Source organism: Physeter macrocephalus, chromosome 21, assembly GCF_002837175.3.
Source record: "Physeter macrocephalus isolate SW-GA chromosome 21, ASM283717v5, whole genome shotgun sequence".
In the NCBI taxonomy this organism is placed as follows: domain Eukaryota; kingdom Metazoa; phylum Chordata; class Mammalia; order Artiodactyla; family Physeteridae; genus Physeter; species Physeter macrocephalus.
This window is the reverse complement of record NC_041234.1, coordinates 115,941,319-115,961,445: the sequence shown is the minus strand read 5'-3', so window position 1 is coordinate 115,961,445 and position 20,127 is coordinate 115,941,319. Positions and strand designations below refer to the sequence as shown.

At 38.2% G+C, this 20,127-nt stretch overlaps 1 long non-coding RNA gene across 1 annotated transcript in view; it reads left to right on the top strand.

Annotated features, from left to right (window-relative positions):
* Nucleotides 1–17,948, top strand: part of LOC102980306 (uncharacterized) — a 223,702-nt gene extending 205,754 nt beyond the window's left edge. Inside the window, exon 4 of the long non-coding RNA XR_447341.4 lies at nt 17,666–17,948. This is a non-coding gene — a long non-coding RNA (uncharacterized lncRNA). The remainder of the gene's footprint in view (nt 1–17,665) is intronic.
* Nucleotides 17,949–20,127: the final 2,179 nt, after the last annotated feature.

Sequence of the window (20,127 nt, the reverse complement as noted above, 5' to 3'; positions counted from 1 at the left end):
AAGATCCCACATGCCGCGGAGCGGCTGGGCCCGTGGGCCACAACTACTGAGCCTGCGCGTCTGGAGCCTGTGCTCCGCAACAGGAGAGGCCACAGCAGCTGAGAGGCCCGCGTACCACAAAAAAAAAAAAAAAAAAAAGAATAATGGTTAAAAATAGTGGCAGTCTGGTAAAATTCAACTATTACAAAAAGAAATGAGCCAATGATAAATTCATGTGTGCAAACAGGGCTGTTTGCTTACACAGTTAAGTTATACTTGGTCACTTTATTTTATGGGTTGAAAAACAGATTCCTGGTTTGAGCCAATTTTGTTGAAAAGCAAATGTTTTAATGGGAATAAGACTTATGAGATTTGAATATCAAATTTTTACCTTGATAAAACATCCCTTTGGTTGATGTTGAGTGACTAATGATTTCCTTATATAAATTCATAAGTTTTATTTTTTAGTAGGCAGAGAACACTAATTTTGTAAAGGAAAATCTGATCAAATCTGAGAGGACTGCTCTGTGTTGGGTTAAGTCTGACCTGGAATTATATGATGAGTGCATTCGCTACCCAGTATTGGGTCATATATATGTAGAATGTTTTCAGCAAGCTGGTCATTTCAAGATGGTTTGAGAGGGCAAGTGAATCTGAAGATGTACAATCAGATTTGTAAAGGTTAATTATGTGGTAAGTTTTTTAGGGCTAATTAGGGAAGTAACAAGAGTGCCAGTTGGTATATAAACTACTTCAAGCAAGACATATTTTCATTAAGAGCCATATTATTTATGAGTGTGGTTAGGTAGCATATATATTGCCTATATGGAAGTGCAAATCATGGATTGTCAGAACTGAGGAAACCGAGGCTCACAGAATGATAGCCCATCCAGTTCTCTTTTTGGTATACCATTCACTTTTTCCGCATGAGGTGAGAGAGGGAAATCAGATATTGCCTAGGCTTTGCCTCTCTAACCCTTGTTTTCACAATCAGTTAGTATCAGGGCAAGCTTCCAGGTAAGAAAGATTCCTTAAGGATTTTAGTGTTAATAAGTGAATCCACCCTGAGTTTGTAGAGTGGCTTTCTTCCATGCACAAGAGCAAGATTACTATTGCATGATGCTCAGTTTTTCGTTTTTTTTTTGTTTTTTTTTTTTTTTTGCGGTACGCGGGCCTCTCACCGTTGTGGCCCCTCCCGTTGCGGAGCACGGGCTCCGGACGCGCAGGCTCAGCGGCCACGGCGCACGGGCCCGGCCGCTCCGCGGCACGTGGGATCCTCCCGGACCGGGGCACGAGCCCGCGTCCCCTGCATCGGCAGGCGGACTCTCAACCACTGCGCCACCAGGGAAGCCTCATGATGTTCGGTTTTGAATGTTAAAATGAAAATGTTTTCAACTGCAAATGATAGTTACAGATACTGTTTCAAATAGTAGCTAGCGAGATGCAGATCTCTAACAGTTATGAATTGAAAATGTTTCTTTTGTGCAATTTAAAATATCTCTTCTTGAAAATGTTCAAATATTATTGGCAAACCAAGCCATTTCTCACTTCTGTTGCTATGCATAAATCTACCTAACTAGTTCCACTGCATGTTTTTGGTTTCTTGGATTTGATGAATCTTCCTTGTGGCATTGCCTTGAATGCTTAGATCAGAGAGACGCTTTTTGATGCCCACTCACATGAAATCAACACACCTCTTTTGGTTATGAATTGGAGACTTCAGGATGATGGTGAGCCGACCTGGGTGATTTAAGGCAAAGTTGGACATTTGCCCTCGCTTAAGATAAATCAATCTTTTCCGACCAGTCACATATCAGGAGATGCCCCTGACCTCTTTACCAGCAGAAAGCATGAGAAACAAGCTAGCTACTTATGGATCACAGTGGAAAATGAGACTAGTTATTTCTACAGCTAAATAATATGTGGGCATTTAAAACACTTTATGTTGAATAGTAAGGTGCGAAGACATTAAAACTCATGTCTGTTGCACCGGTTAGTCATCTGCTCCGGGACTAATCTCCTTTGCTCTTAAGTTCCTGACCCAACAAGTAGCAGGCAAAAAATACCTAGACTAGGGTAGAAGGTTAGTTAAGGTGGCTTGACTTTCATGTTGAAAGCTGACCGCGCTGAGTATCCTAAACTACTTTTGGGCAGCCATTTAAACACAACCAAGATATTCCCCAAGCAAACATATGGCTCCTCCTTAAGGGTTTCATTGCTAGTTAGTGATTTCTTTATTAGCTAGCTGTGATTTGTGTCAGTTTGAACAAATTGGAAGACAAGACCTTTTTCAAAAATACAATTTAATTGTTAATTAAAATGAATATATGCTTATTATCAAAACTTTGCAAATACATATACAAAAAAAGACAAAAACAATTGATAATTTTATAACCCAGGGGAAACAGTTAATATGCCTGTGCATTTTCATTCGGTCTTTTATTTCTGTGTATGTCCGTGTACATGTTCTTTACACGTTTGGGATAATAATGCATATGCAGTTTTATTTCTTGCTTTCTTTCACTTTGTATCACATGTATTTCATCATGTCACTAAATGAACATATTATAATTTAATTATTTCCCTGTTATTGAACAGTTATGCTTTTCTAATCTTTTACTATTAATAATATGTATTTTATGTACTAATTATCTATACCTATCTATCTATCTATCTATCTATCTAAATTGTTCTGTCTATGATTACTTCCTTAAGATAGGTCCCTAGAGATGGAATTATTGGATGAAAGGGTACAGCACATTTTAAAATAAGTGCTTTTGGTACACATCGCTGAAATGCCATCTAGAAATCCTGCTGGTGATTTGTACTCCCACCAGTGGTGTATGACAGTAGCTATTTCTTTGCCCCCTAATTCCCATAGAGTAGTGCTGTGCGCTAGAAATATAAACTGTACCTGTAATTTAAAATTTGCTAAAAGAAAAAAAGGTAACTATGTGAGATGATATGTTAATTAGCTTAGCTGTGGTAATCATTTCACTATGTATATGTATATCAAATCAGCATGTTGTAGACTTTATATACAATTTATAATAAAAATTTTTTCGTAGTAATCACATTAAAAAGTAAAAAGAAACAGGTGAAATAATTTTAATAGTATATTTTATTTAACCCAATATATCCAAAATATATCATTTCAAAATGCAATCAACATGATATTATTAATGAGATATTTTACTCCTTTTCTGCCCTAAGCCTTTGAATTCCAGTGTATATTTTACACTTTACAGCACATCTCAATTCAGACTAGCCATATTTCAAGCAGCTAGTTACTACCGTAATAAATAGCATAGCCATAGAGTATCGCATTAAAAAAAATCCTTGCCAATTACATAGGTGGAAAATGACATTTCCATGTTGATTTTAAGTGTAGTTTCAATTACTAACAAAGCTGAATATTTCCTCACGTGTTGTATTTTGGGGAATACTAATGGATCTCAATTTGAGTTATCTCTGTATTTACATTAACCCTTTTTATGCCACAGTTATAGAAAACATTCTTCCCTTCATCTTATATTTTTCCCAATTTTTAGTCCTAAATTTTGAAATTTCTTTGTAGTCAAATGTATGTATTTTTTCTTTGTGACTTCTTTCATTGATTGTGTGCTTAGGCAATCCTTTTGCATTCCAAGACAGTTAAATATTCACTTATGCTGTCTATGGTTTCAGTGTTTTTTTTGCTTAACACTTTTATCCATATGGATTTTATTTTGGCTCAAGGCATGATGTAAGGATGAAAAGTTAGTTTTGTTTGTTCCCAAATAGCTAACTGCCACAATACCATTTGTTGAATAATCCATCTCTTCCTCTTTGGTATGGCATAATTCCTTCACAATATGCTAAGAGTTTCTGTGTATTAGGGTCCGTTTCAGGCTCTCTGATATTTTCTGTTGATATTTCTTTGATTTCTGTTATTACTCTAATATTTTAATTATTATAGCTTGATAATAGATTTTAACATTTTGCAGGGTAAGTTTCCCTTTTTTCTTTTTCCTTTGTTTTTCTAATGTTTCATACTTACTCTTGCTTAATTTTTCTTCCAGACAAAATTTAGAATAATGTTGGAAAGTTCCAAACAATCCTGCTGGTATTTTTTTCCATTGGTATTATTATTAGAAATATTTTTAAACTACATATTATCTTGGGAACTATTGCCATCTTCCTAATACCACTCTTTTCATTGAGATACACAGTTTGTTTCTCCGTTATTCAAGTTATTTATATTTCTCAGCAATGTTTTCTAGTTTTCTTTTTTTAACTGAAGCATAGTTTATTTACAATATGATATTAGTTTCAGGTGTACAACATAGAGGTTCAAAATTTTTAGATTATACTCCATTTAAAGTTATCATAAAATACTGGCTATATTCCCTGTGCCGTACAATATATCTTTGTAGCTTATTTTCTACATAGCAGTTTGTACCTTGTTTTCTAGTTTTCTTCATATAATTTCCATATGCTTCCTATTAATACAATTAGCAGGTTATTCAGATTTTTTAATTGGTTATTTCTGGTCCATAGTAAAGTGTTAATTTTGGTATACTTATCTTGTACCTAAGCATTATAAGGAACTTGTACTATTTTGGGAGCTCTTTTGTGAAAAGAAACTATTATGGAAAGAAAACCATTAAGAGAGACTTACTGTTAGTTAATAAAAGATATTGAAAAAGATATGTTATTAGGCTTTAAATCAAGGACAAGTGACTCCTAAATATACGTATATATATAGTTTTTTCTTTCACCTCTGGACTCTGAGAAAATGTCCTGAGTTATAGAACATTTCACTTTTAAACCTCTTCGAATCAGAAGCTTTCCGACATTCCTTTGCCCTGCGCCTCTGCCTCCGCTTCCCTGAGCTGCTGAGTTTTAAGTCTCCTAGGAACCACAGCTGCCTTTTTATTTCACTGACTACTTCATTTATTTGAAAGCTGTTTTATCCTGCTGTAGCAGTCCCGAATTCTTCCTGCTGCTTCTCACCAAGTGATTTCATTTAGACTAAATTCAAAAGGCAGAACGTGGGCATATGGTCCAACCGCCCACTCTGTGTTTTTCTGCCTCAGCAAAAGGGCCTAATCAAGAGGTGGTCCTCAGCTCCCGTCTCTCCTCCATCGCCCCTCCCCTCTCCTCTTGGCCCCCTACCCACCACCCTGTTCCCTGGGCTCCTAAATGGTTCTCTCACCACACGATGGGTTTACCAAACTCTTCAGCTTCTGTTCAAGCCATAAAGCAAGGCTGTTGCCAACACTGTTTTAAGTATTTTTTTCTTTAGTACAAAGTCTTTTGAAACATAAGTGATTTTGAACAGTTAAGCAGCAGTCTTCTCTACAGTGACCTCATTAAATTCTGCTTTTTTCTCAGCTCTGGGATTCTTATGTGACAGTTGATTCTAATCCCTGAGTAATTTACCTTGGAAAAATGTATTTTCTGCCATCTTGGTAGAGCAGGCACTAAATTTAAAAAGCAAGTTATATTCATTGAAGATACAGTATGTGAGTATACTTAGGGACACATTACACAATAGCTTCTTAATAAGTTTTTATTGACATTTTGTGAGAAAACAATATTCAGTAACAGAAATATGGTTCCCTTCCACATTTATTGAAATTCCTCAAATGAGTTTCGCATTTTACTAAGTGTCTTCTCTATTTCATGAGAGTCTATGATATGCTACGACTTTGGTTGGACAGTGGGAAATATACTATTTTGGACACGGTATGTAATCCCAGAGATTTCACTATTACCATCCAAAAGTATTAAATTCTTCTACTTGTATGTGAATGTATGTGTACACAAACCCGTGGGGAATTCAAATCTAAAACTACGGATGAAGTGACATTTTAACACATTTATAACAAAACTCGGACCCTTCTTTAAGCTTTTCTATTACCATCTCCATTAATTAACCAAATATTAAAATTGGTGCAGCATCGTGCACATTTGATTTAAACAATGAACCTTTACCTTTCCACCCTGAAGGGTGCTTAGCTGTTTAAAAATTAAACCAGTGACCTAGTCGCACGGATTGGTATCTCTATGCTTTCTCTGCTGGGACCCTAAGATCGGATTCCCTCAGGTCTCTAAGTAGAACTGTATCTACTACTGCATCAAGGCAACTTGAGAGTGAGAAACTACCTTTAATATAGCAGATAGACCAGGCTAGACGTAAGTTACAAAGTAACCTCTGTATTCTCCATGCAAAGGAAATTGATCATTTTCATTTCATACATCATTTACACCATGTTTCAGTGATTCCAGGAAATCACTAGACTTTAAAAAGAACATATGAGACAAAAAGATTCCTTTGCCAGGTCTAAATGTTCTATAGTGTGTAAAGGTCGACATGTCATTTCCTTTGTTATGTATTTAAGTAAAAGATAACACTTGTATGAAAGAAGAGTGTGTTAGAAACACGCTTTTTGTTTCAAAGTCTGAAATATAAAGGTCCCTTTACTGGGAAAACTGAAGATACACCTTAAATCTAGATAAATTCAATTTTGTGAGAGAGTATCCAGAGTATTTATTCAAACTATCTTAGTAAAAGTATGGCCGATTAAATCAGCTTGTACATGTCAAAGTATTTAATCTGCTTAACCCTCAAAGGTTAGCAGTATGTATCAGAAATTTTACCCAGATCCATTATTTCATACTATTAAACTTTTGCTTGGAAAATAAATGTAGAATTGGAACTGGACAGCAGGAATGAGACCGTTTGAATGACTAGAGAAGCTAATTTGGATAATCAATGGTTAAGAAACGTCAGGCAAGCAGTTAATTAACACTGTGGTTAGTAACCCATTGTGCTGGTTGACTTCAACAATTAAAGATACTTCACAGTTGCTTATGACAGTATTTTATGTACATTGTGTACATAATATATTATGGATTTGTTTTTAAAAACCTTCTTTTTCTCTCCCTGTGTGAGGTCAGAAAATTCTTCTGCTGGAATTTTTTACTTGTAGATTAGCTGTTTTGGCGCCACCTAGGCTTTGTTTTGAACAAGTGAGCATGGTGACGAACTGGTTCCCATTCTTCTTTCTCTGAATCAGTTTCCCTTTCAAGAGGGAGTTGGGGAGCATGATGTGGAATAAACAATATAGCTTTTATATTGGAGTTATCTGGTTTTGTGTGACACTTAGAGGTTCACAGAATGTCAAAGAGGGAAGAGGGGCTTCCCTGGTGGCGCAGTGGTTGAGAGTCCGCCTGCCGATGCAGGGGACGCGGGTTCGTGCCCCGGTCCGGGAAGATCCCACGTGCCGCGGAGCGGCTGGGCCCGTGAGCCGTGGCCGCCGAGCCTGCGCGTCCGGAGCCTGTGCTCCGCAGCGGGCGAGGCCACAACAGTGGGAGGCCCGCGTACCGCAAAAAAAAAAAAGAGGGAAGAGACCTTCGAAGTTGGCTATTTTAACTTCATTTTACTGATGAGGGCCCTGAAACGTCGACGTGGTGAGGACTTAGCTTTGTCCCTTACATAGTTAGCTCTTCCTCCTGGATTTTATCTTTCTCCCCGCTAGACTGTGAGCCACTTGAGAACAGGTGCTAAGTTTTATTTATCTTTTACCCTCTGTGACACCTTGTGCAGGGGCTTGCAGGCAGTAGACACTCCAATAAATATTGATTGAATGAATATTTTCAATGAATTCTTAGTCGAGATGAATTTTATAGGCCACTACACTCAGACATTGAAGTGGGCTAACGATTTTGGTATAACCTAGTTTCCTCTCTATTTTGAACTCCCTCTTAGCCCCAAAGAAGAAAACCTAATTTTGCCAGTTCAAGGTCAATTTTGTAACCTCAGGTTTAATGAATACACAGTCAATTTAGGATTCTTTACCCCACCTTCTCTCCACAATGGCACTTAGGTCTCGTGCTCGCTTAAGTATATCTGACACTTTTTATGCATCCCTTCAGATTCTCTTGTTATTTCAGCCGCTAAAGAGGAGACCAGTTAGTCACCAGCTAAGCACCTCTTGCCTTACTGATGCTGAAGTGTGAGGTATTTCACAAGTCACTCAGAGCCAGCGCATGCACAGCACGGAAATGGGGAGGAGTTAATGCTCAGTGGGGTAAAACTTTGATCCATGGGGCATGGAGGCTAGTTGATAATCACGTCTCACTTTCTTCCCCAAGAAGATGCATTTCACATAGCCTCAGACATTCCAGTCCATCAAGCAGCCATTTACCTTTTGCAGTAGCCGACTCAGTAATGCGTTCTGATTTTGGCTCTGCCCCTTCTCTGCTTTATTCCCCTGTACATCATCCTTGATTCCTGGGATCACACTTTCAAGAAAAGTCTTTGTGTCAGGTTTTCCTTCCAGAGAACTTGGACTAAGACCCATGGTGGGGTGGATACCAGACCCAAGGAGGGCATCTGCCCATGCTGCTCTGCCCTGAAATGTACTCATTCCCATCTTGTTTTTAGCCATCCTCACGTCTCCATGCTGCTCCCTGCTGTGATGTTCCATTCCCATCAACTCCCATTCCCAGGCTTCAAGTTTCTGTTGTGTGTGCTGAGAGAGTGGCTTTTTGGTGAAGTTCTGAGGCCCTTCCAGATCCACAGCAATGCGGGCTGCAGGGAACTTGTGAACTGTTTGCCACACGCCGTGGGGATTTATGGGGATTCTGCGGGCCCATCTGCTAGGTGACCCATGAATTCATCTTTCCTTTCCTCTTGTGAGCCACGATGGTTTGAAGATGTCTCTGTGAGTCTTTCTGCCTCCCGGGGCATGAGATATGGAGTCTTTTTAATCTTTATCCTAAAATTTATCTGGAGCTCCATCACCTCCTGCTCCTGACTGGCCTGAGGAGACCTCATCAGTGCCTGTCTGGCATTTTTCTTGGACTGTTTCCTACTCCATGCCCACCCCATCACTCACATGAAATCTTAAACAGATTTGGGTGGGGAGGGTGAAATTAGTTGTGAATGTTATTCTTATTGCTTAGACTAAGGCCTTGTCTTCTGAGGCTCAAAGACATAGGCTCTCGCAACCCAAAGAAAGTATTTCCTCTAAGGACAATTGTCTCTGTCTTGAGTTCGGAAATTCTACTGGAGAATTCAGAAGCTCAGCACTGGTCAGTTCTTTGCTTTTGTATTTCTGTTCTAACAACCTGCCCTGGGGCAGGAAGTATGCAGTACTCTAGCTGCCTGGGCTGGGAGAGGACCTTGGGGAACCATGACGGGGCAGAACAGTTAGCAAGAGTTTAACGTTTCATAATATTGCCTCACCACTAATGAAAGACTGGGCGTTAAGGCTGATCTTAGACAGAGCTTTTCTTTGGTGTAACCATCATTCCCTGACTCAGTACCCTTCTTCCTTCTTTGGGCAACCCTGCCTCACACCTAGCGAGCTCCATGTCCTTCCTCATTAAGCTGCTCTGAGTAGTCACTAAGGTAAATTTTACAGCATTCCTGATATCAAAATATCCTTTTTTTTGTAGGGGCATTGACTTTCAGTTCTGCTGAACGGGCCTTAGATCTAAACTACCAGGTCGATTTTTAGTGTGGGGGAAGGGGATTGATTAACCAGACCCTGCTCTGCCCTAGGATAGAGCATTCCCTTTACTCGATTCCGAGACCGTCTCCCTTTTCCTTGCTCTTTATTCTCTTTTTAAAATTGAGATATAATGCCCATACCATAAAATTAATCCTTTTAAAGTATCCAATTCAGTGGTTTTTAGGTTATGTGTAGAGCTGAGTGACTATCACTACTATCTAACTCCAGCGCATTTTCGTCACCACAAAAAAGGAACCCCCGTACCCATTAGTAGTCATTCGCTGTTCTTGCTCCTGCCAGCTCCTGACAAACACTAATCTATTCTCTGTCTCTGTAGATTTGCATATTCTGGACATTTCATATTAATGGAATCATACAATATGTTGCCTATTACATCTGGCTTCTTTCAATTAGCATAATATTTTCAAGTTTTGTACATGTTGTAGTATTTAACAATTTATCATTCCTTTTACCCCTCAGCTTTATTGAGACGTAATTGACAAATATAATTACATATATTTAAAGTGTATAATGTGATGATTTGATATATGTATACATGTGACAGGATCACCACAATCAAGTTAATTAACATATCTATCACCTCACACAGTTACCATTCTTTTGTGTGGTGAGAACACTTAATATCTGCTCTCAGAAAAATTTCAAGTATACAATTCAGTATTCTTAACAATAGTCACTATGCTGCATGTTGGATCTCCAGAATTTATTCATCATTTTTCTCATCTCTTTAAATTTCATCTCATTTCATTTTTTCCAGCTTTATTGAGATATAATTGACATATGACATTGTACAAGTTTAAGATGTACAATGCATTGATTTAATACGCTTTTGCAAAAAATTACCACTATAGCATTACCTAATACCTCCATTATGTCATGTTATTACCATTTCTTTTTTGTGGTTAGAACATTTAAGATCTACTTTTTAGCAACTTTCAAGTATGTAGTACAGTATTATTAACAATAATCAACAACACTATACATTAGATCTTCGGAACTTATCCATCTTGTAACTGGAAGTTTGTACCGTTTGACCAACATCTCCCCTTTCCCCCCATTCCCCCAGCCCCTAGTAACCACCACTCTACTCTGTTCTATGAGTTGGCTTTTTTAGATTCCACATGTTAAGTGAGATGATACAGTTTTTGTCTTTCTCTGACTTATTTCACTTAGCAGAATGCCTTCCAGGTTCATCCAGTAGATCACAAAGGGCAGGATTTCCTTCCTTCTCATGGCTGAGTAATATCCCATTATTTGTGTGTGTGTGTGTGTGTGTGTGTGTGTGTGTGTGTGTGTGTGTGTGTGTGTAGGTATGTATAATCACATTTTTAATCCATTCATTCGTGATAGATATTTAGGTTGCTTCCCTATCTTGTCTATTGTGAGTAGTGCTACAATGAACATGTGAGTGCAGGTATCTCTTCGAGATACTGATTTCGTTTCCTTTTGATATATACCCAGAGGTGGGATTGCTGAATCATGTGGTAGTTCTATTTTTGACTTTTGGGGGGACCTCCATACTGTTTTCCACAGTAGCTGCACCAGTTTACATTCCCACCAACAGCACACAAGGGTTCCCTTTTCTCCGCATCCTTGCCAACATTTGTTATCTCTTGTGTTTTTGATAACAGCCTTTAGAAAAAATTGAAGTATAGTTGATGTACAATGTTATATTTGTGTCAATTCTACAACATAGTGATTCGATTTTTATAGATTATACTCCATTTAAAGTTATTATAAAATGTTGCCTATATTCCCTGAGCTGTATATTACATCCTTGTATCTTATTTATTTTATACAGTAGTTTGTACCTCTTAATCTCCTTCCCCTACCTTGCCCCTCCCCCCACCCCTCTCCCCACTGGTAGCCACTAGTTTGTTCTCTGTGTCCATGAGTCTGTTTCTGTTTTGTTATATTCATTCATTTGTTTTATTGTTTAGATTCCACACTTAAGTAAAAACATACAGTATTTGTCTTTCTCTGTTTGACTTACTTCACTAAGCATAGTGCCCTCCTGGTCCATCCATGTTGTTGCAAATGGAACAATTTCATTCTTTTGTATGGCTGAGTAGTATTCCATTCATCTATTGATGGACACTTAGGTTGCTGTCATATCTTGGTTATTGTAAATAATGTTGCTATGAACATTGGGCTGCATATATGTTTTCTAATTATTGTTTTCATTTTCTTTGGATAAAAACCCAGGAGTGGAATTGCTGGATCATATAGTAGTTCTATTTTTAATTTTCTGAGGAACCTCCATACTGTTTTCCACAGTGGCTGCACCAATTTATAGTCCCACCAACAGTGTACTAGGGTTCTCTCTTCTCCACATCCTCACCAAAATTTATTATTTATTGTCTTTTTGATGATAGCCATTCTGACAAGTGTGAGGTGATGTCTCTTTGTGGTGTTGATTTGCATTTCCCTGATAATTAGTGGTGTTGAGCACCTTTTCATGACCTGTTGATGATTTGTATGTCTTCTTTAGAAAAATGTCTATTCAGTTCCTTTGCTCATTTTTAATTAATTAATTTATTGATGTTTGTCTGTGTTGGGTCTTCGTTGCTGCGTGTGGGCTTTCTCTAGTTGCAGTGAGCGGGGGCTGCTCTTCATTGCAGTGTGCGGGCTTCTCATTGTGGTGGCTTCTCTTGTCGCGGAGCACAGCCTCTAGGCGTGTGGGCTTCAGTAGTTGTGGCACGTGGGCTCAGTAGTTGTGGCTCACAGGCTCTAGAGCGCAGCCTCAGTAGTTGTGGCACATGGGCTTCGTTGCTCCACGGCATGTGGGATCTTCCTGGACCAGGGCTCGAACCTGTGTCCTCTGCGTTGGCAGGCGGATTCTTAACCACTGCGCCACCAGGGAAGTCCCGGCTCATTTTAAAAATGAGATTATTTCTTTTTTTCTTTCTTTTCTTGCTACTGAATTTTATGAGTTTCTTTTATGTTTTGGATATTAACCCCTCATCAAATATATGGTTTGCAAATATTTTCTCCCATTCCATAAGTTGCCTTTTCATTTTGTTGATTGCTTCCTTTGCTGTGGAGAAACTTTTCCTTTTGATGTAGTCTCACGTGTTTATTTTTGCTTTTGTTGCTTGTGCTTTTGGTGTCATACCCAAAAAATCTTTATCAATACAAATGTCAAGGAGATTTTACCCTGTGTTTCTTCTAGGGGTTTTAATGGTTCGTGTTTTACATTTAAGTCGTTAATTCATTTCAAGTTAATTTTTCTCAGTGTTGTAAGTGTTCAATTTCATCCTTTGGCGTGTGGATATATAGTTTTCTGAACACCATTTATTGAAGAGGCTATTTTTTGCACATTATGTATTCTTGGCACTCTTTTCAAAGATTAGTTTACCATATGTGCATGGGTTTATTTCTGGGCTCTCTAGTCTATTCCATTGGTCTATATGTCTCTTTTTATGCTAGTACCATACTGTTTTGATTACTGTATCTTGGAATATAGTTTGAAACCATGAATTGTGTTACCTCCAGCTTTGTTCTTCTTTCTCAAGATTGCTTTGGGTATTTGGCATCTTTTGTGGCTCTGTATGAATTTTAGGATTGTTTTTCTGTTTCTGTGAAAAATTCCATTGGAGTTTTGATAAGAATTGCATTGAATCTATAGATTGTTTTGGGCAGTATGGACATTTTAACAATGTTAATCCTTCCAATCCATAAACACAGGATACCTTTCCATTTATCTGTGTCTTCTTCAATTTCTTTCATTAATATTTTACAGTTTTACAGTATGCAGATATTTCATCTCCTTAGTTAAATTTATTCCCAAGTATTTTGTTGTTTTTGATGTGATTGTGAATGGGATTGTTTTCTTAACTTCTTTTTCAGATTTGTTAGTATATAAAAGCACAAATGATTTTTTTATGTTGATTTTGTAACCTGCAACTTTACTGAATTTGTTTATTAGTCCTAACAATTTACTGTTTGGAGTTTTCTATATATAAGATCATATTATCTGCAAAGAGACATAAGTTTACTTCTTCCTTTCTGATTTGGATGCTTTAGTTTTCTTGCCTCATTGCCCTGGCTAGGACTTCTAGTACTGTACTATGCTGAATAGGAGTGGTGACAGTGGGCACTATTTTCTTGTTCCTGATCTTAGAGGAAAGGTTTTCAGTACTGTACTATTGAGTATGATGTTAGCTGTGGATTTGTCATATATGGCATTTATTATGTTGAGGTACATTCCTTCTATATCCAATTTATTAAGAGTTTTTGTCATGGAAGGATGTTGAATCTTGTCAGATTTTTTCCTGCATACATTGAGATAATCACTGATTTTTATTCTTTATTCTGTCAGTGTGGTGTATTACATTTATTGATTTGCATATGGTGAAACATCCTAGTTTCCCAGGGGTAAATCCCACTTGATCGTAGTGTGTGATCCTTTTAATGTGCTGTTGAATTCATCTTGCTGGTTTTTTTTTTTTTTTTTTGAGAATTTTTGCATCTGTCTTCATCAGGGATATTGTCCTGTAATTTTCTTTTCTTGTACTTTCTTTATCTGGCTTTGGTATCAGAGTAATGTAATGCTGGTCTTGTAAAATGCATTTGGAAGTGTTGCCCTTTCTTCAAATATTTGGAAGAGTTTGAGAAGGTTCTGCATTAATTCTTCTTTAAGTGTTTGGTAGAATTGACCTGTGAAACCATCTGGTCCTGAACTTTTCTTTCTTGGGAGCCCTGCGTTTGAGTGGGGTCACTGACTGTCCTCTGTGGTCAGATGGGTTTGCTGACTGTGCTCCGTGATCAGGCGGGGCCTTAGGTTGCCCTTTACAGCTGGTCTTCTGGGGACTTCTTACTATATTCATGGCCAGATTGGTTTGCTAGCTTGGCTCCATAGATGGGCAGAGTTGATAGCTGGGGTGTCTGGTCAGGTGGGGCTGTTGGCAGGGATATGGTGTCCCACTGAGTTCTGTGCACTGGTCTCTGTGAGCCCCACCCTCCTCATTGTTTCCAGCTGATTCCCAGTGGTCCTAGCCTGGCCAATCCCCCCAGTGTTCCCCATGAGATGAAACCAAAATGTGTCTTGTGGGTTGTGCCCTGAAACCCTGGGGAAGCTAGATGTCTGCTTTAGGCTCTCTTTTCTCCACTGGAGAAACCATAGGCCCAGGGGATCCCGGTAGGTGTGGTGCTGTGCTGGTCTGAGCGAGGGACAGTGCGGTCAAGGTGAAACTGCTCTTCTTACCCTTCTAATGTGGTTTTTCCTGGCTTTTGTGCTCTACGAGAGTGCTTCAGCCTCACCCCCAGATTCTGGGATTTTCACAGAGGTGTTCTTTTCTGTGGATAGTGGCTATGAGGATAGTTTTCTGTGAGGATGACTAGAGCTGGGGAGCTCCTGTTCCACCATCTTGTTAATGTCACTCCTCCCTTCATTCTTTTTTATGGTTAAATAATATTCCATTGTATGGCTAAATCACGTTTTGTTTATCCACTCACCAGTTAGATAATTGTTTTTTTCTACCTTCTGGCAATTGTCAGTAGTGCCAGTATGAATATTTGCGTGCAAGTATTTTAGTATCTATTTTCAATTCTTTTGCGTATATACTTAGGAGTGGAATTGCTGGGTCATATGGTAACTAGTCTATAGTTCACTTTTGAGGAATTGCCCAACTGTTTTCCAAAGAGTTTGCACAATTTTACATTCTGACCAGCAATGTCTGAGGCTCCGGTTTCTCTACATCCTCATCAGCACTTGTTATTCTTACCTAGTCATATCTTTTCATAATCTGCCCCTGGTTATTTGAAACCATAAGATTGCTCTGTGGTGTCAATGAAAAGAGACACATCTTGTCACTTATTGCATGCATCGAGGTCCTTATGAGGTTCAGAAGCATATGGATAACATTTTGTAAGAATTCCTGTTTACTAGTGGGGGTTGTCTACTACTCTCAGGCAAAAGGAACTTTGACCAAAGTGTTGACTTGTGTATGGAAATGTACCTGTGTCTTGATTATCCCCACATGTATTCTGCTGAGGAGTCATCTTTGCCCTTTCATATTCAGCCGTTTGAGTCAATGCAGCTGAAATCTTGGATAAACATAGAAAATTTACGTAGTCCTAACAATTACATGCCACCTTTTAATGTGATTTAAACAAAGCCAAAACAGCATGTGCAAAAACAAACAAAAAATAGTCAGACATTGTTTCTAAAGATGGACTCCAACCTCCCAAACTAGAAATTCCTATTCTATTTATAAACCCATGAGGAAATGTCATTACTAATTTTGAAAAATTGAAGCCTGAGTTGTTGGGTAATATATGTTTTAGATAAGCATTTGAATTAAGATTTCTAAAACATATCCAAAAGCCGAATCTCAAAATAGTTTCTTACTATATATAATGTGCAGTGTTTGGGGTATAAAAATGCATGAAATTAAAGCTTTATATAGCAGTGATTTAAATTTCTTTATTTGCCAATTTAATGGGGGTATTTTGGAAATACTAATCTATCATGTCTGTCCCCCAACTTCCAAATCATGTGTCGAGTAGCCATTAGACCATTATAGCACCTGGAGGAGATGGGGGGCATCTTTCCCACCGTTATACCACCTAGCCATTAAACCACCTAGGAAGGAAAAATGTTAACAAGGTAGACGAAGTAGAAAGCCCACACTGTAGTAGACAGCATGCCTTTTGCTGCTCGGCATCTGGTTCTTTTTCCTGTGTTTGGGCAGTGCCTACTGTCTGAGCTTTCTTCACAGCAGAGAAGCTGAAAACACCTGATACTTGCTTCCCCAATGTACTTTGAAGCCAAGGCTATCCCAGTCACATTGCGCTAGACCTTAAGTGGCAGATTAATGATACAAAGCAGGGATTGTGCACAATATATTTTGGCAGGCATAGTATTGATGAGGTGACACCCACGTCCATTGCTCAGCATCGGTGATGTCTAGATCCAGCAGCCTGGTAGTAGTTTCCTCCATGACCCACTTCTGTGGTGTGCTCTTAGCCACGATGCCTCTATGCTTGGTTCTTCATCCCTTCCAGAATCTGTGAGCTACTCATTATCCAGAAATAAATTAATTTTTTGTTCAAATTAGGCAAAACTGTTTTCTGTTGCTTGGAGTTAAGACCCCTAACAGGTATACTCACCCCTCCTTGTCCCCAGTGATTTGAGGAAAAGAGAAGCGATCAGGGGTATGGGAATCAGATGGTGTTTCACTTGTGTTTCAGATTCACATCTCCAGCCTGGGGTTGAGAGGAAAGCCTAAACAAGAAAACCATTTGCTCTGCTTCTCAAATATGGGAGGTCTTGCAAGGTACTCCCATGGCCACATGGGACAGCCACATCAGAATAAAACAAGCAACACAGCATGGTTAGGCAGGAAGAGGGCCTCAGTTTTGCTCCTCAAGAGTTTTCTGGTCTTCCATGTGGTAGAGAAAGCATATAAAGGTCCCCATGTGTCCTGAGGAGGAATATGGAATATGACTGATAGTGCTTGATGGTGAGCTTACGAAGGGAATCACAACAGGGGAACAAAATTATCTCGTAGTTGAGGACTACAGGGCAGACTGACTTGGTCAGGTATCCAGTGAGAGATGCAGCCAGGTCTGAGGGTGGTAAACTATGCCAATGAAGTGACCATTGGGCCGCATTGGAGCTGAGAGATAACAGGCCACTAGTTCCCAGCTATAGACCAGATGGGTGAACAATGAAAAGGACAAGGGACAATTATTACTGTCACCATAGAAGCTACTGGAGACCTGAGGATATAGATTATGGGACAAGATGGAAAATAATATTGTCTCATTTTATTAATAGGGAATAGACATTCCTTCTATGATGTTGAAGGGAGACTTAGGTTAAACTCTATGATTATTTTTGTCAAATTCATTTCAGCTTAGTTAAAACAGATATGTTGGTTGATTTGTGGCCTCCTAGGGCATTCACTTATCAAAATGAACTTCCTGTGCACTGAAGTGTGCCATGTAGGTGTTGAGGTACTTGCCCAAAGAACCTTTTCATTCTGCCTCTACATTGGACCAGAGTTTCTCAGAAATGTTTGTCATTAGTCAATACTTACATTTTTTATTCCTGTAAATTACTGTGTTTGTTCAATATACTGAAATTTACTATATTTGAATAGTGAATCCCAAAGTAAATTGCCTAACATATACATGATATTCTCATTTCCCAGTGTTCAATCCAAGAAATTAGAATTTCCAGTACTCACTTGAACCAAAGAACGTGGTCTATTTCAAGTATTCAAATCCTATGTGACATCTAGATCCTCTGGCCACATTGACTAAACAGACATCAGATGAACCATATCTAGGGTAACAACATTACTGTTACAACATTTTGATTGATATGACGTATCTATTAAGGATGCTCACCCACCCATTTATACTGCCTGGTTTTACTGAGTCATCACCCATTTCTTTGGGCATTTAGAGACATGGATAATTCTTATAGTTAAAGGAGCTAATGCAAAGAGGGACACCAAGGAATTTGCCTAAGGCAGAGGTGGACTTAGAACTTATTAATGACTCGGTTATATGCTCTGGGTGAACTTGTATTTGTTGGAGATAAAATCCATCATCACTTTAATTTCATGCCCATAGGACTAGGTAGTTCATATATGTAATTAATGGGGCTGTTACAATGCCAACAGTTCTGAAATGACAATTTACCACCAAGGACCTAATATAAATCGTTCGATTCAGTTGATTATATATTTGAAAGCCCTTTTGCTGTACCATCATCTATTTGAACACTTTAAATGAAATTCTGTATTTTTCCAGAGGACCAAATGTATTAAGGTGTGTATGAATGTATAATATATACTCTTTCAATGCTCAATTCTCATTGTCCAGCGACAATGATATTTAATCTGCTTGATATAAAGACAGCTCTAGTATAGTGATAAAAATGAAATTTTCATAGATTTACATTTTTAGAACTTACTACTGTTGTCAAGAAAAACATAAATACTAAAGCTGACTGGATTCTCCTAAACACAGGAATGTGAGCTTGCCATTTTTAAGGTGAAAGTACATGGAAGAGTGATGTATTATTAATGATTGAACTGTTATTACCAGCCATGATTAAAGTTTTGTTAGAAATTTTACAAAAACAATCTAGAATTAGCATGAACTTAATTTTTGAAATACCAATTTAAATGTAGATCATTAGTCTTCTGTTTAGATCTTTGTTATAATTATGAAAGTAATTGAAAATTCATAATGCTTTAAGTTCCATTTTACAATTGTTAAATTTATACAGTAATTATATCACTTTTTTCTCAAATGACTCACAGATATTATTTAACAGGCATTGCGCTAAGTCATGCTAATGTGAACTTAGATGTACTCGGAGTACATGCCTAAACAGAAAACTGAATGCTATTGTTGCAAAGTTGATTCATATGCTACCTTAGGTTATCATTGTTTGTGAGAAATAGACACAAGATATTTTAAAAAAATGTTTTGTAAAAAAAGTCTAGACTAGTGTGAATATAATGAAATTCAGTCATTGTTAGGGCTGAATTGTGTTCCCCCCAAATTCATATGTTGAAGTCCTCAGAATATGACTGTATTTGGAGTTAGACCTTAAAGATGTAACTGTTAAAATGAAGTCACTAGAATGGGCCCCAATCCAATATAGCTTCTAAGAAGAGGAGTTTAGGACACAAAGCCACACACAGAGGGAAGACCATGTGAAGATATGGAGATAAGATGGCCGTCTGCAAGTCAAGGAGAGAGTCCTCAGAAGACACCAACCCTGCTGACACCTTGATCTCAGACTTCTAGTCTCCAGAATTGTAAGAAAATAAATTCTTGTTGTTTGGTCCACCCAGTCTGTTGTATTTTATTATGGCAGCCCCAGCAAACTGACACAAAAATATATACAGAGTTGTCATGTATGTATATTCAACTGTATGGAATCCCATTTCTAGTAGTGTATATGGCCTTGCAGCTGCTAAATTTGGTTCAAGAAGCAAGACAGCTTGGTGTTTGCAATCATTCTTAAATGGAAGATCATAGACTGTTTGTATACATTATTTTGCTATTGTGGAGTAATCATGGAGTATAAAAGGGAGAATCCAGTTGTTTTCTCAACTCTCATAGTCCACCTGTGAGGAGAGTGTCATCAAATTCTGCCTTAAGTGGGCTGGGAGTTGGGGGAGAAGCTGTGTTAAGATAGGCCACATCCGTTCTTGTTCTCTGTGGCCTCAATTTTTGTTTTTTTTTAGAAACAACGTTATGCAAAATACTTCATTTCTTTCACTTTATGATCTCATTCAGGGCTTCTCCTTTTTCTCCCAAGTTCAAATTGGTGTTAAAAGATAGTTAATAGAGACCACTAAGATTTACCTTTCAGTGGAATAGAAGGCTGTGTTAAGATAGGCCACATCCGTTCTTGTTCTCTGTGGCCTCAATTTTTGTTTTTTTTTTAGAAACAACGTTATGCAAAATACTTCATTTCTTTCACTTTATGATCTCATTCAGGGCTTCTCCTTTTTCTCCCAAGTTCAAATTGGTGTTAAAAGATAGTTAATAGAGACCACTAAGATTTACCTTTCAGTGGAATAGAAGGACTACATTTTCATAAAACTTCTCCTTTATCTGCTTTATCAGATACAAGTGTGTGGCTTCT